The sequence below is a fragment of the Melopsittacus undulatus genome, chromosome 1 (assembly GCF_012275295.1).
Source record: "Melopsittacus undulatus isolate bMelUnd1 chromosome 1, bMelUnd1.mat.Z, whole genome shotgun sequence".
Taxonomy (NCBI): domain Eukaryota; kingdom Metazoa; phylum Chordata; class Aves; order Psittaciformes; family Psittaculidae; genus Melopsittacus; species Melopsittacus undulatus.
In genome coordinates, this window is record NC_047527.1 from 107,742,978 (window position 1) to 107,768,340 (window position 25,363).

A 25,363-nucleotide genomic window follows, 5' to 3' on the forward strand; every position below is an offset into this window, starting at 1 on the left:
ATTCAGGCATTTTATTCTTTACCAGCACTTTTTAAAGCCTCAGCTACAACAAATTAATTTAGCTTCTCAATAGTGTCCATATACCATCTAAACCTTAAGTGAATGGCATAACATCTTTGCTGTAGACTTACCACTTCAAATACAGCAATGGCTTTTTGTATTTAATTCAGTCTTCAATTCCTTATTCCTCCTCTAATCCATTCTACTTTACCTTACTTATTGCAACAATATTCCTCTTTTAATTAATTACACAGGTTCATGTCCAACTAATTATCCAGCATGACCATCAGCTCCTTTCAGAGTTACTAAACTACTGAATCATGTCATACCTTCTCTAGCCTTACAGTTCTGGTTTGTAGTCAATGTTTCTGGAAGGAAGAAGGATTTTTACTGTTTTTGTCACCTGTGGGAAAGGTTGGAAGCTTCTCTTCTTAAAACTTTTGGCAGCTTGTGAGCTTCCCAATTTTTAAAGCCTTTTTTACATTTTCCAGTATCATATTTGATCAGGTATTCCCATAAAGATAGTATAATTACATTGCTGTCATATATAATGAGTTCAGGTTTGACTTTTACACTCCCAGGAACTCTTAAGCTAGAACTCAAGAGGATAATTTTGTCAGTCTGTGCTGTGCCATGTATATCTAGTAACTGAGACAAAAATAATCGAGACTCCAGTCCTCCAAAGGTATGTCTCCATATCACACTTTGTTTCCATGAAGACATTCAAACTGCCACCATCACTTCATGGCAAGATAATTGCTTACAAATAGCTCTTACCTCTCCATGTTCCCAGAGCCTAGGAATTCCATAGGACTGAATGAAAATGCTTCCAAACAGTGTAATTTAATAATTCAATTAATGTTCTGCAAAGGTTTTGTATATTATATCCCTCCCAACCCCCATGGGCATTGTGTTTTAAAATAGCGTGCGTAAATCTGTAGTTTTGTCTTTTATACCATAAAGGGAATGTGAATGCTTTCACTGTGACAGTAAGAGCAAAAGAAGTTCACTGCTAGTACTAGTGTCACCTGTCGTCTAGGCAGCCTTACTAACCAGTAAAATATAAATGTGGATACAAATCTGGGACACTTGACCCCAGAATTCACCTACATTCAGGTGCATAACAGCCATACTGCTACCACAAATATACTTTGAGTTCTTTCTCTAGTCACTAAATTCCTGGGGAGGAAAGATTTTACTCTTATAATCCTTGTTTGCACATGATATTCATATACATTGGACAATACTTCTAACTTGACAGAAAGGGTTGTTTCCTCATGTAACCCTATATGTATATAAAATATTTCGAGATGGATCTGTCTCAGTCTTTTTGCTGTTTGCTAAAAAATTATTTTTGTCTTGTTCTTAATGGGGTTTGGCTTTTTTGCCTCTCTGAATATTTTTGACTGTCTGTTAGAGTAATCTTGAGTCCTTTGACTTCCAGAAGACATGTATTATCCATTTTACTCCTCATATGTATGGTATGCTTTACCACCTTGTATGCTCACAGTTCAGGACAGGAAAGCAAATACAACTCCATAAACAAACTGTCAGCTTCTCAGGAAACTATACGATGTTTTATCTAAAAACCTCTGCAAAATTTTCTTGTGGACACAAATTAGTCCAGGAAAATAATTCAAACGTAGGAGTTTCTATATCATGCTGGTTTTATATTATCAAGCCCCACAAATTTAATTCTAAAATGCAGCATATTAAATAAGAGCACTGAGGTGACTCCGCCCCCTTTTCAAATTGTGAATCCATTTGGCATTTCAATCACTTTTCCGGTGAGAATATAATTAATTATTACAATGCTTTGCTGCTTAAAGTTTTTTACAGAATCCTCTTTGAAACTTTTTGTAAGCCTCTTGCAACTTCGAGAGTTTTTATTAGCAGAACTGTGCTGATCTCTACCATATGTACACCTACCATTTTGCAACTCTTCTAAATAGCATTAGAAAAGTTTTAAATATAAGAATATTATAATTATGTAACACCAGTTCTGTTGATTCATTTTCCAAATAAAATTCTTTAAATTTTTGTGATTTCACAATTTTATTTTTTTTATTACTTCACCCATAGATTTCAGAACTAACACTATGCTGTATTTTTGTTTAAAAGTTCATACAAATTGCTTAGACTCTAAAATGGAACCAACACTTCATGTTTAGCTTGATCTTATGTAATGCAGAATATTTCTAGTAGTCCAAAACTAGTGTTGCTGCATCTTTCTGAGGAGCAGCACTAAAGCATAAAATGTCTTTAAGTCCTGTGCAACCACATCTCACAGAATGGAGACAGGAAGGAATCAGAAGAAAAATTATTTGGCATTCAAATGATTTGGAAATCCTGCTTGGTCAAAAATAAAGAAGGTTTCCTATGTTCTGATCCCAGGGTTACTGAAGTCCATGGGAGTCTTTCCAAGGACTTCAGTGGGCTTCATAGGCTCTGCCCAGGTCCTGCTCCTCTATTTGCAATTTTGCATATAATAACAAGCTTCAGAGATAAATAAAGGAAACAGGAGCACTTTATTCTTATGGAATGAAGTTGTAAATGCTCCATCCCTGCCATTGTTCAAGACTGGGTTGGACAAAGCCTTGGGTGGCATGGTTTAGTGTGAGGTGTCCCTGCCCATGGCTGGGGGGTTGGAACTCAATGATCTTAAGGTCCCTTCCAATCCTAACTATTCTATAATTCTATGAATGTAATACTTTTAACCATACTTTTACACTGCAAACATGAACGAGTGCTTGCAGGACTGGTGGCTGTAGCCTATACCCTTCAGATGTCTATATTTGCTTGGGGAAATATTAAATGGCTGAGATGGTCCAAGGAAACTTAAATATGTGGAACTGCTTTTGAGCCACAGTCTTTAGAGAAGGAATGTGCATACTCCCTAACAATATGCAGTCCTTTTTTTATTTTGTGCTTGAGCAGGATTCCCTAGATCTCTAGAGACTTATGGGAGAAAGAAGGAAAAAACATGTCTTTACATCTGTCCCAAAACCTTGGTGCTCTGCTAAACCATTCACAGGCAACATTATTTCCAAAGTGAATGTCATATTTTAGTTGTCATCTAAAAGGGAAAACTTTCACATAAATAACTGAGATGGAAAGCAGCATGACCTACGGATAAGAACTGAAATATTGGGATGATAAATCTTTTCTTTCATGTTAACAAATAAACAAAATTAGCACTAGTCCAGCCCTAAGAAGAGGCTATGAAATATGCAAATACTAGAAATGAAATATGTGGATTTATTTCTCTATGTTAAAAAATTTGTATGTATCAAACACAAAATGTATTACCAAGACTGCCCTGAGTGACACATGCACACAGTTCAGCATGTCAAAATCTGATTCTTTTTATTTTTGTATTCAGTGGAACTTTTATAATTCAGTGATTTAGAATCTTCAAAGTTACTTTTTCAATGGTAACTGTATTTGGATACCCTGGTTATAGCTGACCATGACTTCTGAATAGTATGCCAGATAAATTTAGGAGATAAGTAAAAAAAAACCCATATTATTCTTATTGAAGTGAATAGGTTGTTAATAAATTCTCTTTTTTTAATGAAAAATCTTTTAAATGATTGCATTGCCATCTGCTGAATATAATACAGCTATCAGCCAAAATAGACAAATATATAAATAATACCTATTACTTGTGAATTATACAGAATACATATCCTGAATGACATGTAAGATCAAACAATAGACAATCTACTTGTTCCAGCACTCTTTTCAAATACCATAATTTTAAACAGTCCCAGTGTGTAAGTTCCACTTTGGTTAACCTGTCACAGCATTCTCTTCCAATTCCTTCAGTGATAGAAGGTTGTTAGTGATAGGACAATCAGACTTGAATATTACAATGGGGTTTGAGCAGGTGATTCCTTAGAGAATACAGTGAAAATTAAATTGGTGATACTGGACCAAAACTAATTTATCTTACCCAACATATTGTCTTTGGATAATAGAAGATGATTTCAAATACAGGGTCAGAATCGCAGAATGACAGATGTGCTTCTGTTTGGTTTGGGGTTTTTTTGTACCTACATTAGCTTTCATCTTTACTATAATGGTTAAAAACTAACACAAGTGTTGCTATTAATTATTCCTATCCTGGACAGCCAATCATTGGTATCTCTAGGAGGTTTATTCAAGCTGCAGATGACATCAGGATACATCAAATCTGCAAGCACATTAAGATGGCCTCATGCCAGGCCAGATTCAATCTGGTAGGGATCTTCAGCTCCAGCAATGTGCTAGATTTGAGAGCAGCTCTGCTCCAGAAACAAAATTGCCTCTTTTGCGTAGCATCACAACTGGCATAATAAGCTGTGTGAGACTGGAGCTAATGCCATGCAAAACACTGTGTCCTGGAAACTGGTGCTTGGGAAAAAGCTGTACAGAGCCACAGCTGGGTATCTCTGCATATGATCAGCTAGGGTCCAACAAGGCTTATTAGCTTCAGTTAAGTACTAGTGATAGCACATTATCTCTTTCAGAAACATTTGGATATCTCTGCTCTATAGACAACAGAAGTCTGTTTACTGGAAGGGCTTTTTAATCCTAGAGAAATGTCACATGAATGCATGGAAGCAGCCTGGGTCCAGCACTGTATTGGAGCTAACAAGCCAACTTTGAACATGGAAGGCTTTGAAGCATGGGGTAGAGACAGTATTCCTGCAATAATTAGCTCAAAGCCAGTGCTGGACCAAATCAGCTCAAGCCCAGTGTGTCATGAGAACTGATTTGGTACAAAGATGTTTGGACATCTCTGCAGCTCCTAATGCAAAACCTTATTTATCCATGTATTTTCACTGTCTTGGGATGACAGACTCCACTTAGGTTATTTTTTTCTTATTATTGACTATGCTGTCATTTAATATGATGCACAATGTAATTAATATTTCCCTGCAATTCTGACATTCATATTATCTCCTTATGTAAAAGCTCTATTTTTTTAATTATGTTAGCATCAAAAGATACTGCCTATTTCCTCATAGTCATAGTTGGTTTTCTGGTAAATTATACATTTCCAGTCACTGCATCCTCATAAAATAACAATAGATCCTATTTCAGTCTGACATAAAATTCAAGTTTTGTGTATTCATTTTGGATAGATATAAATTTTTTTATACATTACACCAGAACTGGACAAACCTGTGAGATTTGATGTACACTTGGAAGTGGATGTTAAAGCTTTCTTTTATGTTACATGTTGTGGCATCTGCTCTTGTACTGAAAATACAGTAGCCAGATGACACAAAGTATGAAACTGGTACAAATTCACTCTGTTGTTTTGAATTAGTTAAAAAATATGGAGCTAAGTTTCCTTTGGCAGACTCTGTGCTGAACCAAGCATACAGTTTTCATGAAGCATAATGCTGGCATAAACACATGTCATGTCATATGTCATAAACATATGTCAGTTTACTCACAGGTAAACTTTTTTTAGGATAAACCTCTATTCCCAGTTGTGCATGAAAATGTAAAGAGAATACAGTGAGAAAAAAAAAAGATGCATTTTGTATCTTAATCCACATCTATATTTGTCAGGCTTTTCTGTTTTTGTTATTACTGGTTATTACACCCACAAGCTACTCACACATGTGAGCACTGGCCACAGACAGTCAGACAAAAAAAAATCACCTCCCAAAGATGTACTATCTTCAACAAACGCCCCAGAATGTCTTCATAAATTCTGCTGATACTTTTCCATCCAGCTTTTTATTTATACCCTTATTTTCTGGAGCCCCAGAATCACAGATTTCCTCAGCAAGCTCCTCTGAGCATTGTGGCTAGCCAGCACCAGATAGACAATCTGCACAGCCAGGGACATAGCAAGAAGAAAGATAAAAAGGAGGAAGGATCCTGGGTGCTGCGGTGTCTACTTCAATCCTCACCAGGTCAAGCCTGCAAGAACAGCATCTCTGGGTGGCATGCAATCATTCCTTAGCTTCATGGAGCAGTAGATACTGTCAGGGGTTCTCTACTCTGTGTCCCACTCTCAAGCCTGGTATTTTCTTTTCAATGCCTGGGGAAAAAAAAGCCAGAATAAGCTTCCCCCTAAGACTCTCCCATCCTCCAGCTGCTTTCAGCTCAGTGGATTTCCTGAGAGTGCTGTTATTAAGGCTTTGTTCCCTTCCCCCCACCTTGAATTAAATGCTTTGCTGAGATTTTTACTGCAAAGAAAACTATGTTGCTAAACTTCTTTCTGATGAAAAATTTACACTAATTTTCTGCATTAATACTCCTATGATCACAACACAGCAGGTCTGCCTCTCAAGAAACACAAATTATTTTTGTTTCAGTGTGGCTGTGATTGGAGCACAGTGAAGTGGGCTGGCACCAACAGCAAGAGACAGCTATCTTACAAAGCCAGATAAAGCCTTGAGCACATAGTGGGTGGGTTTGTTTCAGCCAGCAAGATGGTAGAAAGTCCTGGAGAAGAAAGCTGTGCTGTGCATTCATTAGCCTAGCACAAGCCCCACCATAGAGACTCAGCTGCCTCCTGTACTATGGGCAGTATTCAACTAATGCTTTCATGGTCCAAAGCCCAGTGCCTAGAACTTGCCAGCAATGATGTACTTGTTCACCTGTGTGTTTGATGGATGTACCACTGAACCAAAAGAATGGCAAGAGTGTGGAAAGGATAGTCTTTTCTACGTAAGATTGTGTTGTCCAGTATTAAAATTTAAACTAAAACAATTAAAACTAAAATAAGGAGAGAAGTATCATTTACTAGGAAAATGAAGGCATATTTACCAGCCTGCATGTTACTAAAATGTTCAGTCTTATGCACAAAATGTGTCGTGGACATAGTAGCTCCTACACCTTGAGAAATGCACTAACAGCCAGGCATCTGGGGTATTTGTGTCCCAGCCGCCAATTGCTTTCAGCTCAGGGATTTTCCCAAGTCCTGGTGTGCGTGTCTCCAGCCTGCAAACCACTTCTTTCTCATGAACCTGCATGATATCCCCTGTAATTCATGGCACTAGATTACATTCGTAGTCTGGATGCTGCTTATTCTGGCAAAACCTTGCTTCTGCTTGTGCAGCTCCCTCTCCTGCCCTCCAGGCCCCTTTCCAAAGGAAGTAGACAGTATCAACAAACCTGCTGTTTACACGCCAGTGCAGCAACACTGGCAAAAGCATAGAGTGCACATGCAGCCTGATGTGTTCTTACAGTAAGTACTTACTACTCAAAAAGAACTTTATGGTGTTTTCTCTCACTGCAGTAGCAGCATGTACTCTTTCCTCAACACCACATAAGCAAGCAGGGAGCTGAACCCCTCACCATCACACGGGCCGCAGTTCTACAGATGTTTTTGACACGCAAACTCGCTCCCCGAGTGCCCTAATTCAGTCAAAGACATGCCCCCCCATTCTAGAAGCCCAGCTACCCGCCTCCCCTTCTTAGGGCCCTTCTCGACCGGGGAGCGACAGAGCGACAGGGGGAGGGACGGAGAAAATGCCGGACCGGCCCCGCGGCCGCGCACCGCCCCCAGCTCTCGCCCCAGGGAAGCGGGGGGAGGCTAGGGACGGGCCTGAGCCAGCTTTTTGTTGTAACAAACGGTTCGCGCTGCCGATAAGGAGCCCACTGCTGCCCAGCGCTGCTGGAGGTGGGATTTTCTTCCCATTGTCTGCTGGACCCGGCCCGCTTGGCTGCGGTCTCAATTGCCGAGAGCGCCCGGGTCTGGTGCGGCGTGGAGGTACCGGCCACGGGACACCCGCGACAGGGCTAGTTGGGCTTCAAACCTGAATATTAATGAACATTAAGAAATCCTTCCAATGCAGACAAAAATAAATCAAAACGACAAAAAATGCATCCTTCTTACTCTTCGTTGTGCAACCTGAAACCATTTAATGCAAACAGTCACTCAGGGGACTTGATGAGGATATCGAAATCTTTCAAACAAGGCCCGCAAACTCCCATATGTAACCTATATGCCTGCCTCTCTACACTTGCTTTAATTCACTGCCTGCCAGCTCAGAGGAGGTAACGGCTGGGGTAGCAGACACTCCCTATGTGTTTGCTTTAGTATACCTTGTTCTTTCCAAAATCAAATATTTGTATCCTGAAACAAGTACTTGGAGACGTTCCAGAGTAGCCTTTACAAATATGTTAAGTGCAGCAAATTGTTGGCAAGCAATAGACTCCAGGTATAAACCTGTAAGGTAGGCAAATCGTAAGGCTTCCACCCTGCATTTGCTTCAGCACTGATGAAACTGTGGCCTAAATATTTATTTGGCAGCTCTGTGGGCTCTGAAGAGATAAAGGGCTAAAACCTCTATACTGAAGATAGCTGAACTTCTGCCTTAAATAAATATTCACGTAGGTAAGAAGGCACTGTGGCAGAGTAACAACCCTTTTCACTAAAGAGTCTGAGTCTGCAGTTGGAGTTCTGTTTTGGAGTTAGGGCATATCCCCCCTACTGACCCAGCTGTAGGGGCACCTGGCTGTCCAGGCTGAAGAGTTAAAGACAATTACGTATGCTTCTCTGCTTGCTTCTGGATGCAAAAAATCAATATTCCTTAACCATGCCGATCTGAGCATAACTGTTAGCTTGACTGCATGACAGAAAGAGTAGAAATTATAAGGACCTGAACATCTTCTATTTTTTTATTTTCTTACATATATATATCTCAGATGCAATTTGTAAAGAGGAAGTTTCAAAGAAACCTAAGATAGCCAAGCAGCAATATCCCATGGAAACTTGGCATGTATTTCTATCAAACTTATTTTGAAAATTACATGCCTTAATGAAATCAGAGCCAAATATCACGACTAAGTGCTTAACATAAGGTAGCCTTTTTGTAATTATCCTGATGGTAAATCCCTTCTTAAAGAATTGCCTGCAAATTTCATTTGCTCTTTATTAATACAAGCAATATAATGCAATCAATAAATTATAGTCCCTCTGTTTGGTATCTGACCAACTCCTCAAGCACCTTTTGAAAGCAGATTACCAGCACTTTCTTTCCTATTTATTTTAGGTAATGTAAAATGTTCTTTCATATTTAAATACATAATAGGAGTAAAGCTTCATCACTGCTATGCAACTAACTGTTATTTGCATTTTGTTTTTTAAAAGAGGACATAAAACACTGATACAGCAGTCTCAAAGAAAATGTGGTTTTACACACTACTACAAATCTTTTTTACTAAACACACTGGAGAAACTTTCACTGTTCAATGCGCAAACTCTGTTACATCTTTGACTGGGCACAATGGATGCATCTTTCTCATCATCAGCAGTCCAAAACTATTTTAGTAATAGTGATGACTACTCATATGACTAAAATTATTTGCATGCATAAATGTTTATAGAATTAAGCTTACAGTGTATTTTAATAAAGTATGCCATATTTCTAGTCAAGATTAATTAATTGTGAAGTGTGTTACTTTTTCATTCCTGATGTATTTCAGAAACTTTATAATGCATTTGCCTAGACATGTATTATTAATAATATTTCTCTCATAGTCCATATAAAACCAGGATAAATGTACAAGTTTTCTTGCTACTTACATATATATCCATGCACCTATAGAGTTCCATATTTCATCTTACTGTGTATCTCCCAATCCTGCAGTGAAAGTGTGGTTAATGGTTGGCCTCAAGGATCTTAAAGGTCTTTTGCAACCTAAATGATTCTATGATTCTCTGATCTACAGCTTGCGACATACAGCCAACTCTGCGACATGCCACTGATTCTGTATGTTCTAGTTTCTGTTGCTCAAGGTGAGCATCTACTTTCAAAAACATTACCCAGAATTTCTCCAAGTTGGACTTCACGATGGGAGGAATTTGCATGTATCAGGGCCAGATAAGCAGCCCATTTTCCCCTGCAACAAGAAGGTCCAGACCTAAGCGTGTGATAAAATACATATATAATAAAGATCCATTTCAAATGTATTATTAAAAAAAAATAAAAGAAACAAACAGCAACTCCAGAAGACACCACTAGAGTTCTCCTTCTCCCAAATATCCCTAGCACCATCCTAAACCCTGTTTACCCCAGAAACCTGAACTGTGGACAGACAGAAGAGGAGAGAGAGAGAGAAAATTCAGACACAATAAAACTCTGAGGGGAAAAATATGTGGAAGGAGGAGGCAGCAGCGGCCTGGGGAAGGGATTGAAAAGTTTCCCCTGGCTTAACTTCTCCCCCCCTGCAGCAGCAGAAGCAGCGCCAGCAGCACAAGGTGAGAGAGACTTTTAAGTCTGGGGAGGAGGGGTGTGTGTGCGGGAGGGGGGATGAATTTACAGCCCTGTGGATATTTCTGTGTCTGCCTCCCTGGCTTTGGGGTGCGAGAGACGCCGTGTCTCATGCTGGGTGGATTTTTTTTTAATATGATGGAGGATTATAAACATGGCGCCTTAAAAAAACTACAAAATCATGTACACACTGTTCCAAGGAGATGGGGGAGAGGGGACAGGGGAAGGGCTGGGCACCAGGGGAGGGGGCAATCCTGCCCCGCGGGGTGCCATATGGGGAGGGGGGAGCAATTATACTTCATAATAAAATGTGTGGGGTTTGCGGGGGGAAGGGGGGGCAGAGATATGGAAGGCGGGATTTTTTATTATTAGTATTATTCCATTTTTCGGAGTGGGCAGGATTATCTGGCAGCCCGCTTGGAAACCGAGGAGGAGAAGGGGACGGCGGCGGAGCGCGTGTGATTATTAACGGCGATTATTTTTGTCCCTGCACCTTCCTTCCCACACCTTCAGCCGGATTTCGGCTGGAAGGTGGCGGCGGGCCCCCCGCGCCCTCCGCACCGAGTCGCAGTTAGCCCCGCGGTCGGGGCGGGAGGAGGTGGGGTGGGGAGAGGGGCGCACAACAGAACCGCTGTTTCTAGCGCTCCGTGCAGGCCTGCAGGGAGTGGGGGAGCCCGGGACTCGCGTGAGAGGGAGGCCGAGCGGGGTGTGGCGCAGCCCGGCCTCAGCCCCGGCACCTCCCGCAGCCCCGCTCGTTACCCACACGCGGGGCGACTGCTTTCCTCTCCACTTCCACCCCCTTTCGTTTCTCACACAGCCCCCCGCCTCTCCGATTTCTTCGCTGGGGTGGGGGGTGTCTGCTTGGAGGACGGAGCTTGGCCCGAGTAATGGCAGCTGCTCGACAGCGCCGAGCCTCCACAGAGACGGCGGGCCCCCGCAGGCCGGCCGCGGCGGGAGAGAGGCCATGGTTACCCTTCCCCAAAGGGAGGGCACAGCAGAGGACGGGGAAAGGGGTGAACTTAAGAGTCCCAGCCCTCCTCCCCCCCGGGTGGCTGCGGGCGGGCTGCGCCACCTCCGCGGCGGGGACGGTCTCACCGCCCGGCTCTGCTGAGAGGGCAGGCGGGAGACAAGGGGCCCCTGGCTTCCCGTATCACCCTGCTGGCGCAACGCCTCGTCCCCTGCATAGCCCTGGGGGCTTCCTCGCCTTCCCTATCTGCTCCGGGGTAGGGCGGTGGAGGAAAGGGGCCCATTTCCCCACTCTCCTCCTCCTGGGGCGGGCTAGGGGCGTGCGGGCCGGGGCCTTCCCGCGCCCTCCGGGAACAGCTCACTCGCCTGCCCTGCATAAGGGGTATTTCTGAAGCCTCGCCGAGCTCGGCGGTCGAATGTGGGGAGAATGTGATCTGCGGAGGAGTTTGCTTGTGGTGGGTTTTGTGAGGGGTGTGTGTGTGTGTCCCTGAAACCCTGTCTCCACAGCATGCCCCTCGGTTCACTTTGTAAGGTGTTTCCCTTCTTCCCTTACCTCTCCTGTTGTCCAGAGGCCTATGTGTCTCCTCTCTTTTATGAGGAAAGGATGCAAACATAGGTGTGAGGTTTCCTATGGTAAGGATGATGGGGAGCTCTGGTATACTTTCCTGACATTCCGTGTGTGTTCTGTGAGAACAGGCCACCTGTCAAATACAACTGTTAAGGACTTGGGAAAACTCTGTGTGTCTTGGGGCTTACCCTGAAAATACCAGACTTTGGGAATTTAGTTTTTGTTTTCTGCAAGCATGGCAAACAAAACTTTACAAAGCCTAGAGCAGGGGTGGCTTGAGAAGCGGATAAGGGGTGAAAAATTATTCAATTTAGTGCTGGTTAATTTTACAACTATAATTTGGCATTTTAACACCTGAGAATCATCTGACACAGTCTCTGTATTATAGAAGTAATACTATTTGTTGTCATTTTGAGAAGATCTTATGCCAGTGGAAAGGACCAAAAGTAGAAAATGCTTTCTTGTCCAAGGTATGCTGATATTTTTACACTTGTGTTGCTGTTCTTTGTAAGAAATTGTTTAATTCTTCAGGGGTGACCACTGAGAGAGGTGTTGGGAGGGTGGAAGAGTGGAAGTGGAAATGTTTGTGGTTCAGATTGCAGTCCCTTGACGTTTTCTGGTCCCTCATCTCTCAACATGAAGGACCAGGCATCTCTCCACCTATAAACCATTCTGAGCGCACTACAGAAGGTCTTTACGGATTTGCTGACTGCTGCTTTGTATAAAAATGAAGGTGTACGCAAAATAATCCCCAGCGTAGATTTATGTTTAATGTAAGCTTTTCCATACCTAAACAGACCTTCTCTGCTTTGATCAGATATTTGTATGGGGAAGTGAATGTTTTTATCCTGACAGTGAGTTTAGTTTTAATGAGTGGGAGAAAAAAGTTACTATGTTGATGACTTTCTTGATCGTGCTATGGATGATGGTCTCTGCTGGCAGGAAGAAGCATCTGCAAGTCATACTTGGGTACTGTGTTCAGCACCAATGGACTGAGTGAAAAAAAATTACTCTTCCACTCCGTCTCATAGCTGAGTAGAGTGATGGAAATTACCTAACAATGATGTCAGCTATGTAAGGGGCATTGTGAGTGTGTGGATGTTAGGTGGGGGGTCTTAAGACTTTGGTGGTGTGCTAGAATATGCTCTTCTTCCAAGTTTTGGAGCTTTTGTAGCACTAGTTTAACAGGGAATTGCCCTCCATACCAGTTAAACTGGTGTTTTTTATTACTTTTTAAAAAATCTAAGCAAGCACTTATAGCTATTATTTTTAAATATAAACTTTAAAAAAATCAAGTTTGTTCATCATGAACTTAAATTCTTAATGGTTTTTCTTAGCCCTCATGTGAGTCACAGCGATACCTCTTAATTCTTCAGGAGCAATTGCAAACTACCCAAGTGACAAGAATTTAATGTCTGTAATTGCTGTTCATGCTATATGTGACTGCTAGCATTACTTTGGCTCTTTTGCAGTAATCTGGTGCTGTGTGACCATACTTACTGGTGGGTAGTAGGCAGCCCGTATGCAGCTAATGTTCAGATTGCCTGGGGCTCCCGCCTGGGCCTCATAGCAGAGTAGAAGGGACTCTTTAGAAAGGACATAAGGCTTCTGCAGGGGAAGACCTTGGGTCATCCTTTCAGCCTGACATCATATCAAGAGCAAATGAGATGGTGAAAGGCTGTGAAGTGTCCTCAGCATTTCTGCTTTGCACATGAATGCAACCTACTATATGACACTCCTGGAGAAGATAACAATAAAGGTGGACAATGAATATGGCCTCAAATGTGCTTTGAAGCAGCTTAAGCTACATCTCCAGTGTTGTGCATTTTTACTGGTGAATTTGAGGACAACTGAACTGTGCTATCTGCAGTCTCAAAATTAAGTACTTAAAAAAATAAATAGATAAAAGACAACAGTTGAAGATGTTGTTTCTTCATTTTAGACATCTGAACTTCTCCATAAGTGTCTGCATTGTCCAGTTTGTTAGAAAATAGTCTAATTTCATACGATTTGAGAATCGGGAAAATTTGGGACTAGGAGACTTGTTTTGGAATTGAGTACCCAAATTCAGTCAACTGAAGTTCACAAACAGGCACATACCTGTATAACTGGATTTTGTAGTTGCTACCTTCCATAGTCTTTAAGAACATTTAGCTCTGGAAGCGTGTAAGGACTTGAGGCAGTGCATCTGTCCAGGATAAAAGTTCTGAAAGAGGGACAGAGTGATGATGTCCTCAGTAAAATTCTGTTTTTCTTCTTAAATTAGTATTTAGGTAGCTCTAGAGTGGCATAAATGTTAGTAAAATGAGTCTTTTATTTGTAATGTAGGTTGTTAGAAATGGTAAGTCAAACTATAAACAGAATTAATCTGTGCAAAGTATATGTGGCTCACACCAGTTATGAACTTGGTTCATAAAATGATGAGTTGTTTAAATATACTGGCCAGATGTATACAAGAGTTTATTTTCCTGAATGAGGTTAAGTTTTGGGACTTTTTTTTTTTTTTTTGGAAGAGTTAGGTCAGAATTGTCAGAGCAATTCTTTCAAATTTCTTTCCAATCCTGACCACTGCTGTTGTGCTTTACTTCCATATAATGGGACTTTCTTTAGCCATCCTTCTTGCACTGATTGTTGGGGAGCTAATGTCAGATTATGTTCTTTATCTGCAGCGTGTTTTTTTGTGTTAGTTTTTGTCAGGTTCTTTTAGTCTCTGAATGGGATGAACAATCCTGTAGTGCTTGTGTAGTACTTGGAGCATGATGGCCTTGGTAGCTGGGCAGTGCCACGTATGTCATCTGTTATATAGCTCATACATTTTAGTCTGTCAGTGTTGCTTGTGCTAAATGTTGTAAACAGATTGTTCTTGTCAGGTTCTGGATGATTTTTGATCAGTTGAATGTAAATTTAGCTCATAATTGGGTTATTGTTCTAAGGTTTAATCTGCCAGTTGGGAGAATATGGCCTGCAAATATAGGTTTATAAGGTAAGGTAATGATTCCATCTTGCAGGAATTTTTTAATAAGTTAACTCTTACATTCCCAAAAAAAGTTCTCAGTGATTTTCAGTTAAAAAATGCAAATTCAGTAGTGGTAAAAAGTATCTCATCATCTGTGCAAAATGCAAAACAAGTGTGGAAAACTTTTTCTTGAAGTGCTCAAATTTGTCTTTAAATGGTGGAAAATTACATTTCTCAAAAAACCCGTTTTTTCCTGGCTGTAGTGAAGGTAACTGGAAGTAGATTGATAGGCACAAGAGCGGCTGTGTACGGTATAATAAACACAGTGGCTTCTATCCTGAATGCATGAACTCCTGTGGCACATGGAGCTCCCTAATTTCAGAGGCCTCTATCTATGCATCTCCCTGCGACACCAGGGCTGGGTCAAGGAGATTTTTTTTCCTGTATTTTAAATTCTGGCCTTTATAACATAACTTTTATCACCAGTTTCAGCTGTTGCCTGCCACCAAGTTAAATAATCAGGCCCGAGCTCTGTCTTATTATTTATTTATTTTAAACTAAGCTGTGAATATTGAATTATATGAAGAATGTTTTTTTTTAGGGGTAAAACTAGACACATAACTGCGTAATGGATTTTTAGCATTATTTTTGTATCAAAAGGAGTAAATAACGCTACTTGTTCCAACTGTAGTGTTTCACTGAGTGCCTGGAGTTGAGCTAACACACACAGTTAGCTTGAAATGCTTTTTGATGTAAGATGGCTGCAATCAAGTTCTTCAAATAAGTTATTAAAGGGTGAACTAACTCGAATCATAAGCGGTGCTAGAGGCTGATTTTTTCCTTATGTTTCAGTGAGACTTCATTCATACTTTTTATGTTTCTCTTCTGTTTTTTTTCCTCCCTGACAGGGAATCTTTCAGTCTTGTGGGCATGCAACAGCAGGCACAGTGGTGATACACTGTGACATGTCCGTGAACCCGTGAGTTAAAACTCATAGCGTCTAATTCTAGGTCAGCCAGTTTTGTTAATATCCCATCAGGGCCTGATCCTCTACCTGTTCCAGGTAGATAAATTTGAAGTGTAGTTACTGAAATTTTTTTGCACAAGAAGACTGGTTTTGATTTTTTCCAATCTCTCATTTTCTGTTTCACTACAGTGCAAAAGTTTCTGCTATGAAAATATAGAGATATAATTCAAGTATAAAGTGCATTATTAATTAAAATGGTAGGACCATAGAATTTTTACTTTCAAAATCACAAAAAAATTAAATAAAAATTGTTGCTGGTGTACCAACAGTCAGAATGTCTTTGTATATATACATTTACACAATTTAGTATTAAATTCCAAGATTGAATAGCTGCAGAATAAAACATTGTGAATTAATGTTTTGACTATTCATACAGCTATCAGTTGTGGTATGATATAGAACAAATTCTTAACAAATATTTTTAGTCCAGAGACAGTGAAATATGAAGTACTAAAATCCACTTACTGGTTAAAAATGAAGTCAGGCATACCTACAAAAATGCTGGTATCATCCTATTCACCCTTTCTTTGGAAATCGTGTTTTTTGCATGCAAAGAACTGGTCTCAGTGTGTTACTTCATTTTTGCCCTTGATAGAATTTTATTGATTTTGAGATCTAGTAATTTAAAAAAGAATGAGTTAAATATATTGCTGTTCACCTCTCATTTCTCCTATGCTTCATTTTCTTTTGCTTTGTTATTATGCTAAAAATGAATATGAAACCAACTTGCCTTATACTGAAATATAAGATTTTAATGCAGCTAGCTTAACTAATGTTTTGGTTACAGACCGTAGGAGTCTGCTAGTAGGTGTAGTACTCAAAAGCAGCGCTTTGGAAAGTGGGTATTTGTACTTTGATCTTGTGCACTTACAGCATGGCATTATTATCTGGTCTTTTAAAGATAGGTGGATGGGAGTCGCATGCAGTGACTCGTGGGATATGGTACTTAGTTCACTAATTTTAGCAGAGTGATTCTTATCTTTCAACGTTAGGTTTTATTGGAACCTTTTGGAAAAGCAATGAAGTGAAACAAAATGGAGTTGAGAGAAAATGATTAGCAGAATCCCAGAGTAGCTAGAAATAATATGCAGTGAAAAATAAATGAAAAGGACTTAAGATATGTTTATTGCTCAACAAATCTTTGACAAGATCTGAGAGATAAGAGAACTTTATCTTTCTTAGCACGCTATCATCATTTTCTGTTAGGTCTCACACAACATTTATGCATTCAGTAAGAGAGGATCTTGCACTAGCGATACCTGTTTACAATTACAGATGCTTCTCAAGTCAGAAACCAAATAACAGCCAAGTCTACAGTGGCTGTTTGTGCCTTATTACTATTTTCTTGGTGTCACTGCCAGTAAAGGAAAACTTCTGAAGAGGAGATAGTCTGTGCCTTGCATAACATTGCAGTGTGTGTGTTCACATGCATAAATTAAAGTGGAAATTTTATCCCAAAATGGAGGGGTTTTGTTTCTCCATGTTTCCTTTTGGTCGGTTGTTAATTTTGTGATCAGTATTTCCTGAGCTGTCACTGACTTTAGAGACTAGCTTAAACCTAGTGTTTATGTGTAATCCCCTCTCCCCAGCCAATTATTTAAGAGTCAGGCTCAAAATTGTACAAAATCAAAACAAAGGAATTGCTAGTTCATAAAATATGATCACAGACCACTGATTGCTCATTGATGAAAATTGATTATGTTCACTGCAGAAAATTCACTGTTAAAAATAGATTGATAGTAATATAATGTTGGAGACCTTGATTGTATAAGCACTTGTTTCCCACAAGCATAAAAATCCATAGGCCTTGGAGCATACTGGTGAACCAAGTTTATTTTCATAGAATATTTCCAAAAATCAAAACTTTAAATACAATTCCAGTATTCAAGGAAAAACACAGTTGCAATTTGTTTTGCCTATGTAATTCTATGTAATGTTATGTTTTTGATTCTTCTACTGGAGTATGCAATGCAAATAGGCATTTTTCATGCCTTTTGAGTATCAACAATATGACCATTGTTATTTCTGCAGATGCTAAATTATACATTGATGATTGTTCCCATTGCAATGAAGGCACTTTTGCTACATGTACATTAGTCTTCAAAGGAATTTACAGTATCTAGAACAGGAACAGAGGAAACACGGATAACATTTTTCTATTAGTGACTTTTAACATTCTCTGTATATCTTAAATCCTGCATGTTATAGAAAGCCTTAAGTATAAATAAAGAAAACTGGTAAGAGAAGAAATGCTTAACTAATTCTTACCAGAAAAGCCTATGAGAAGAAAGGTTTATTTTTACATTAGAAAAGCTAGCAAACTGGTATGCTAGGAAACTGAGGATTTTAACATAGCTTCAAAATTATGAAAACTGTGTGTGTGAAGGCAGGTTTAGTAATCACATGATTTTATTGTTTGTTTTAAATCACAGAACATAAATTAAAAACCCATAAATTCTGAAACCTGCCATGACTCCTTTTTGCTTCATGCAACAAAGAGTTCAGAAAGAGTGATGTTCTCCTCACCTTGTGCTTCTATTCTTTTTTACGCAGTTCAGACATCTCGTAAAACTATTTTTTCCTTCCTGTATTAATTAAAATCTAAGAATTGTTATTAGTCATTTTCACAGGAACAAGACTGGCACCCTTTTTAGCTTCATATAGTTATAGCTGGGACTTTAGGATGTTCCTAAGAACCAACAGCATGAACCTATTCTCAGGAAGCTGGATGTTCCAGTGTCAGCCGTCATGGTGTAAGCTGACATTAGAAGATAATACAGCACACTGAATCATTTTGCGTTGACACTAACATTTTCTCACCAAAAAAGGAGATTTTTAATTTTTTTCAAATAGCTTTCTGAAAACTGCCCTTCTTGTTGGTAAGATGCTGGGAGGGGATGTACGCTTTGCTCATTGGTAACTCACAGTGTCTGATCTCTAATCAGTCATCCTAGAACGTAATGTCAGGTTGTTTCAAAGATTCCATATTAAAATCTTGTTTGTTAAAAATATATATATAGGTATATATAAAACTTTAACTGACATATGTTTTTGAAGGAGAGTGCTCCTGCACACCAGGAAGCATTTCAAACAGTAGTGGTAAGGAATAAACATGGACACTCCATCTGTAGTAGTTGTATTTTTCAGTTTTGTCCTCTTCTTCTTACACTGACCTGAAGTAAATACAATTACAGGAAATACTTGTAAGAAAGGGATTCTTCCTTTCCCTGTGCATTTTCCACCCCACAGGTTCCCAGAAGGTTTCTTTCTAAAACTTCCTAATTGGAAGCATACTCCTAACCTTTCTGTTTCCAGACATGAGATCTTCTGTTGTTATTCAGCTCCCACCTTTTAGGAAATACAGATGTATTTATATAAATCTGTATTTTAGGAAATATAGACATATATAGTCATGTATGTCCAGGTGCCAGTTTTATTAGGTTTTCTAATCCACATTCTTTTTCTCAGTAGTTTAAAAAATTTAATAAAAGTAAGCCATTTACAAGTCATCAAGATACAAGCCTAATTTGTAGCACTGATTTCTAAAGACATATAGCTATCAATAAAATGGAATCATTTTTTGTCTCTTATAAGTGGCACATACAAATTGATAAATACCAGCTAAAGCTAATTAGTGGCACAGATGCTGTAAGTACAGGTGCACCAAGGAGCCTAGAAGCACAACATGGTTTGCTCTGCCAAGCTAGTGGATAAGCAGCTAGAGTGTTTCCTGGGCCAGTGGGGAGAAATGGTATGCAAATTTCCTTTTGGCTCTTCTTACATGAGTACTGCCTTTCTTGATCAAAGTAGCATGTCATGTAATCCAGAGTCTTGTCTTCAGCCGTTGCCAGTCTCAATTGTGTCCTAAAAGGTGCCCCAAATCAGACAGTTTTCTGATGTAGAAGGCTATAGAATACATTTTTCCCATACTAGCTCCCAAACAATAATAATTTAGGTCATGGGTTTTGCTTTTACATGTATAGACGTTTTATTTATTCCATTGTGGAATGTTTAAAATTCTCTTCACTGTAAGAACTGAACATTTTAGCTAATAATGTTAAAAGCTACTCCTTCTTAGGTCAAGCCTGTTCTGTCCAATCTGAATGCCTTGCAGCCTTCCACTGCTGTGCTCTTTCTCTTTATCAAGAGCTCCTTCCTCTAGTTGCAGAAAAAGGCCATGTATATGTGCCTGCCCGCACAATATTTGGTGGAGATAAGAGACCTTGCGGGGCAAGTTAATGAAAGGCCATAGCGATTGTCTGTTGAGTGCAAGTAAGAGCTGGGAGATGCACATATGAAAGGAAGAAAGGGAGAGTTTGCCTGAAATGTGCATTAAATGAAAGTCGATGTATACAAGTCACAGTATATGTGAGAGAGGACCAGTGTCTTTGCTAACATAATTTGCTGCAGCACTGTTGACTTCAGTGGAGCAATATTAGTTTACACCTGCAGAAAATTTTTCCCTGAATATGTGGGAATGAGAATGTGTAATGAAGTGTTTATGGATGAGTGACAGAGGGAGAGGGAGCATGCGAGAGCAAGAGCGCATGCACACGTTTTCAGGCCTGATTGATTATATGGGGAAAAAAAAGGAGTTGAGAGAACATTATTTTAAATTAACATTCATTATCTTCACGCGTGAGATAACAGTTCACTTTGGACCAGATCCTAGCACCATTATGTTTCTTGAACAGAGACTGCTTTTTCCTTGAATGAGGTTATTCAGTGTTAGAATGGCAAAATGTAGTCAGATCTTTCACAATAAGAATATATGATGTAGTCACCATATATTAGAACAACATTATTTCTGTCAGGAAAACATGGGGGGTTTACTTTTTTTATTAATGGTTACATTTTCTTTGAAATGTAAAATAAAAAATCTTTTTTTTGGATCTCTAATCTTAAGCTTGGAGAAGCTTGCAGCCATTTTAAGTCATGCTGCATTCATTGATCTAGCAGTTAGATTATTTAATCACACTGCAGCTAGGTCATCCACCTATTGGACACTTAGAGAGTTCAGTAATATATTTTGGGTTAATGGCTACTAAATGTCCCTCAAAAAAAAGAAAAAGCTGTAAACACCCCAGTTAACTTACAAACAGTATAAAAGAAAACACAATGTGAATTCATGGTCTCAATATTCTTTCAAGAAAAAATCACATCATAACAAAGGAAGAATCTGATTTTGATCTACTTTGGCAGTTCTTTTGCTTTTAAATACAGAGTTTTGCAACATTAAGTCATCTAAGTAGGCAGCAGCTTGCTATTAAACATTTTCATAACAGTAGTTTGTGAGCATGAAAATGAAAACCACATTTTAAAATTTCAACCCCAAATAACTTACTGAAATAAAAAAAAAATACTGTAAAAATGGCTTATTCTTTAATTTTAAGTCTAATTGTGTAAAGAGGTAGGAAAGATCTGTATTTTAGATTTTAAGCAGTAGGAAATTAATTTTCTAGACTGTAAGTGCTGCAATAGTCAAAGCCCAGTCATCTGGATGTATAAAAAAATAAATGTGGCAACAGCTAATGTGTGGCAGTGAAAAGCAGAGAAAAATATTGTTGTGATGCTCTTAAGTGTCCTATATTTTCTGGGAAGGAGCTACTCACAATGAAATAAACCTCTTCTTAGTATGCAATAGGCGAGTATCTTTTATAAAAAGAGATGGTAAATTCTTTGTCAGTGATGCAGTTGGCAGCAGTGATTTTTAAAGGGTCACCAGTTGCATACTTTTCAGTTATTTCCCTACAGAGATGAAAAGTTCATGCTTTTCTGGGGTATTGTTTTAGTCTGTCTGAATGCAGGTGAAACAAGAAAATCATGTTTCATATGGAGATGGGAACTGTATTTCCCACTCATTAAATGAAAACTCAGAATCCAGAGATGTTAGTTCTGTCTGTCTGCATCTGGATCCCTTGGCTTATTTCCTTGTGCTTTCCTGATGTACACTGAAATCTTCGTCAAATGAGCGGATATGATCATGTTAAGTACCTCTCAGTGCGAACTATACCTTCACCAGAGAGACTCTGAACAGAGGTAGGGGTCAGTTGTTCATCTTACTTGCAGTGTTTTCATAATAAGCAAATTATTCACTCATTTCACTTAGGCTATTTTAATTGCTCCTCTGCTTTATTATATTAGTGTACAACTATTTTTTTATACTTTCATCTGGACAGCTGGGGATGCGATTAATTTCTTTAAGTAACACACCATGGTGTATATACATGAGGAGTTCAACTCTAGAGAAGGAATTTTATTAAAGGTTTTATGAATGCTATCCCATTGCTGAGTAAGTCCTCAGTGGGTAAAGGCAGGTTAAATAGGGATCTTATACTTTCGGTCTCTTTCTTTTGGAAGAGCACTGAACAGGCTACAAACTCAGACAAATATGTTGTGTCCACACTGTCTATTTCTTTACCAGTAAACAGGAATTGCAGTCATGAAATGCAACTCTGTGAGGTTAAAGAAAAAATGGTGCTGAAACCCAGCTGCATGGCAAAGGAGGATGAGAACTGCGTGCTAATAAATGCCATAAGTCAGTGTTAATGCAACATACGTGCTGTTTTTTTCAGGAGTTGAAGATGCCTCCTGACAAAAGTTTTGGGTGGCTGAAGTACAGTTCAGGAGTCATCAAGGGAAAGTGTGTTTAGCTGTCCTCCTGTGCAGGGGAGTTAACAAGTGTCTGTTGAGTTTGGTCCATCCTGGTGGCCAGATGAATATCAAACAAATAAATGAAGTACAGTATTACAATGGGTATCAAACCTTTTAACATCTAAGGTTACTAAATGTAAGAAACAAAAGAACCCTTGACAGTTTGAATTTAGAGCCCCATTTTTGAGCATTTCTTCCAAGTTCTGCTGGATTAATGAAATTAACTGAACTGCTGGACTCGGTGGCTAGCTGCTGGTTAGCTGTTGTTGTGAGAACCCTACATCTCAGGCAGAATGTGCTGCTTTACAATCGCTTTGTCTTGAATTTAAATGACGACCTTCACTTCCCGCATCTCAGGCTACAACAAGCTGCAATGGGAGGTAAGCCTGAGAAGGTGCTTGCTAATGAGGCTCTAGCACCCTTGACAGGTATGCTGGATAATTAAAACATGATAGATGATGGTGTACTATGTTTGGAAATTTCATTTAAAGTCTGTATGTATGTAGTTATGATTTTGACTCATCCGAGCCATTCATATGATCCCTTGGCACTTTCCGCAAGACTAAGGCTGCTTGCTGTCTGGTCCTGGCCAAGTTCCAGTTTGGGTAATTACATTGTGACTACCTGCATTTCTGTAAAGTTTCATCTGGATTTTGTTACTGTTGTTTATTTGCATAGTAATGCATATGTACTTGGCAGTTTACAAAATAACAGCACAAGATAAAATGTTACAAAAATCCCTGCTCCAAATTGCGTTTAGAATTTGTGCATGAATAAATCTAGTGTGGTATGATGCAGTACAGAAAAAATATCAAGTGGCAGATTTAGTAATAGCATTCATAAAAGAGGTAGGTTTTCAGTGTTTATGAAAAAAAAGAAAGTGCAATCCATGAAGTGCAAGTGTAAAAGAATACAGCAAAGGGGTGATGGAGACAAAGGAGAAAGGTGAGAAAACTAAATAGATCTGGGAGGGATGAGAAAAGAAAAAGGGGACAAAGTGAAATTCAAGAATGCTTTCTAGAAGACACTCCTGCAAAAGCTGGTACAACATGGGTTAAGTTGCTGAGTAGTGTGCACTGTTAAACATATGATGTATTGTGCAGCAGGAATGGATAGAATTCACTGGTAGGATAACTAATATCTGTTTATATTGTAGTTAAAATTGTATGTATATTTACAAGGTTATTTGGTGTGGGTTTTACATGTGTATGGAGAAGGGAGGGGGAGTAAATTTATGTGGTGGTGTGTATACATGTCAGTAGGACTTAGGCAAACACAGATCTGCATGTGGCAATCATCTGCTGGTGCGGAAATGTTCCTCTTCTACATACAAAGGCACATTTTTTCATTTACGACTCAGTCTCAGAGGATTCTGGTTAAACTACAGTAGGAAGAACTTGCTGTGTGTTGATGTAGAGTAGCAGGTAGGTGAAAAAAAAGAACCTAAGCCACATCCTGTTGTGGAGAGTTGTTCTATAGAAATATCAGCTTTAAAGCTTCAAGCTTATCCTTAGAACCGATTGATATTCATAGTCAGTATTAACCTGGAATGGATTTCCAGAGAGTTCAAAATAACCCAGTATTAGACAACTGCATAACCATAGCAGTCTAATATTTACAAGAACTGTCCCACTGTTATTCCAAAAATACTTAAGTCTGCTTAGAGACGCTTCATCCACACCCCAGATGTACCCCATCTGACACAGATATTAGAAGCACATGGATAAAAGTTTTAAACAGTTTTCATTTTAGAAATGCTTTCAAGAAAAATATGTTTAAATAGTACTTGTGGGTGAAATCGTACTCGGACAGATTGTTCACAGGAAGAAGGTTTGGGGTTTTTTGTTTTATTTTTCTGGAAATGGAAAAAATTATTTTGAAAATATCTTGGTATTTGCATATTAACATTGGTGTTTCCTATTGTTTATAGTTGTTTTTCTATTCATTTGCTAATTGCAGTAGTAAATAGCATACTGTGCACTTATGCAACGGAGAGATTTAGGACGGTGATGTACTTTTGAAAGTTGTGGTCCTTTATATTTTTATTTTGGTTCCTTTAATGTTTTTGGGGCTATCTGTCCTGGCACTGATTTTTTGGAAAGAATTTCAACTAAAATAGTTTTCACTTTAGGTCACAGATACACAGTAGTTCCAAATCTTTAAGCTCTTATCTGGCAGAGCTACACTAATCACTTATTCTGACCTCCTTTAGCTCCTGTATAACCCATCTTAAATGATTTTACTGATTTCTCCTGGATCAAGCCAACTGAAAATGCCATCATGAGCCTTTGTAGCAGCTAGCCTGTTGTCTATAAGTTAAAGGGTTGAAAACCCATCTTTCAGTACTGTGGGGCAGACAGGGAGCTTACGCATTTAAGCACTGTTGAGTTGGCTCTTTTTTTTATGGAAAAAAACAGGAATACTCAGCGAGGAAAGCCATCCATCACTCACATGCCGTGCATTCTGGGAATAAAATCCATGTTGTTTCATACCATTTTTTTCTCCCTTCTGTATCATTTATTAAAGTTGTTATGAAATATCTACTTAAGGCTGAAAGAGTGTGAACTCTCACTTAGCCTCATTAAGGTCTTGGGCTTGATGTTTACTACTACTGCTTTCATCAAGGCCACTTCTTTAGAGGCTTTTGCGGGAAATACATATGTTCTTATGAATGACTATTGTGGTTTAAGCCCAGCTGGTAACTCAGAATCACGCAGCTGCTTGCTCACTTCTCTCCTTTTCTCCGCCTCCAGGCAGGATGGGGAGGAGACTCAAACAAATGTAAACCCCATGGGTTGAGATAAGAACAGTCCAGTAACTAAGGTGTAACACAAAACCACTACTGCTACTACAGCTAATAATAATAATGCTAAGGGAAATAACAAGGGGAGAGAATATAAAGCTAAAAGGGGAAAGGAAAACAATAAACACAAGTGATGCACAATACAATTGCTCACCACCTCCTA

The 25,363-nt window shown here is 39.2% G+C and overlaps 1 protein-coding gene across 3 annotated transcripts in view; it reads left to right on the forward strand.

Moving 5' to 3' along the window:
* The first annotated feature begins 10,010 nt into the window (after positions 1-10,010).
* Positions 10,011-25,363, forward strand: part of ZMYND11 (zinc finger MYND-type containing 11) — a 109,081-nt gene continuing 93,728 nt past the window's right edge. For all 3 annotated transcript variants that reach the window (XM_013129982.3, XM_005153033.4, XM_005153034.4), the window contains exon 1: positions 10,011-10,213. The gene's annotated coding sequence lies outside the window, so the exon portion shown is untranslated. The remainder of the gene's footprint in view (positions 10,214-25,363) is intronic.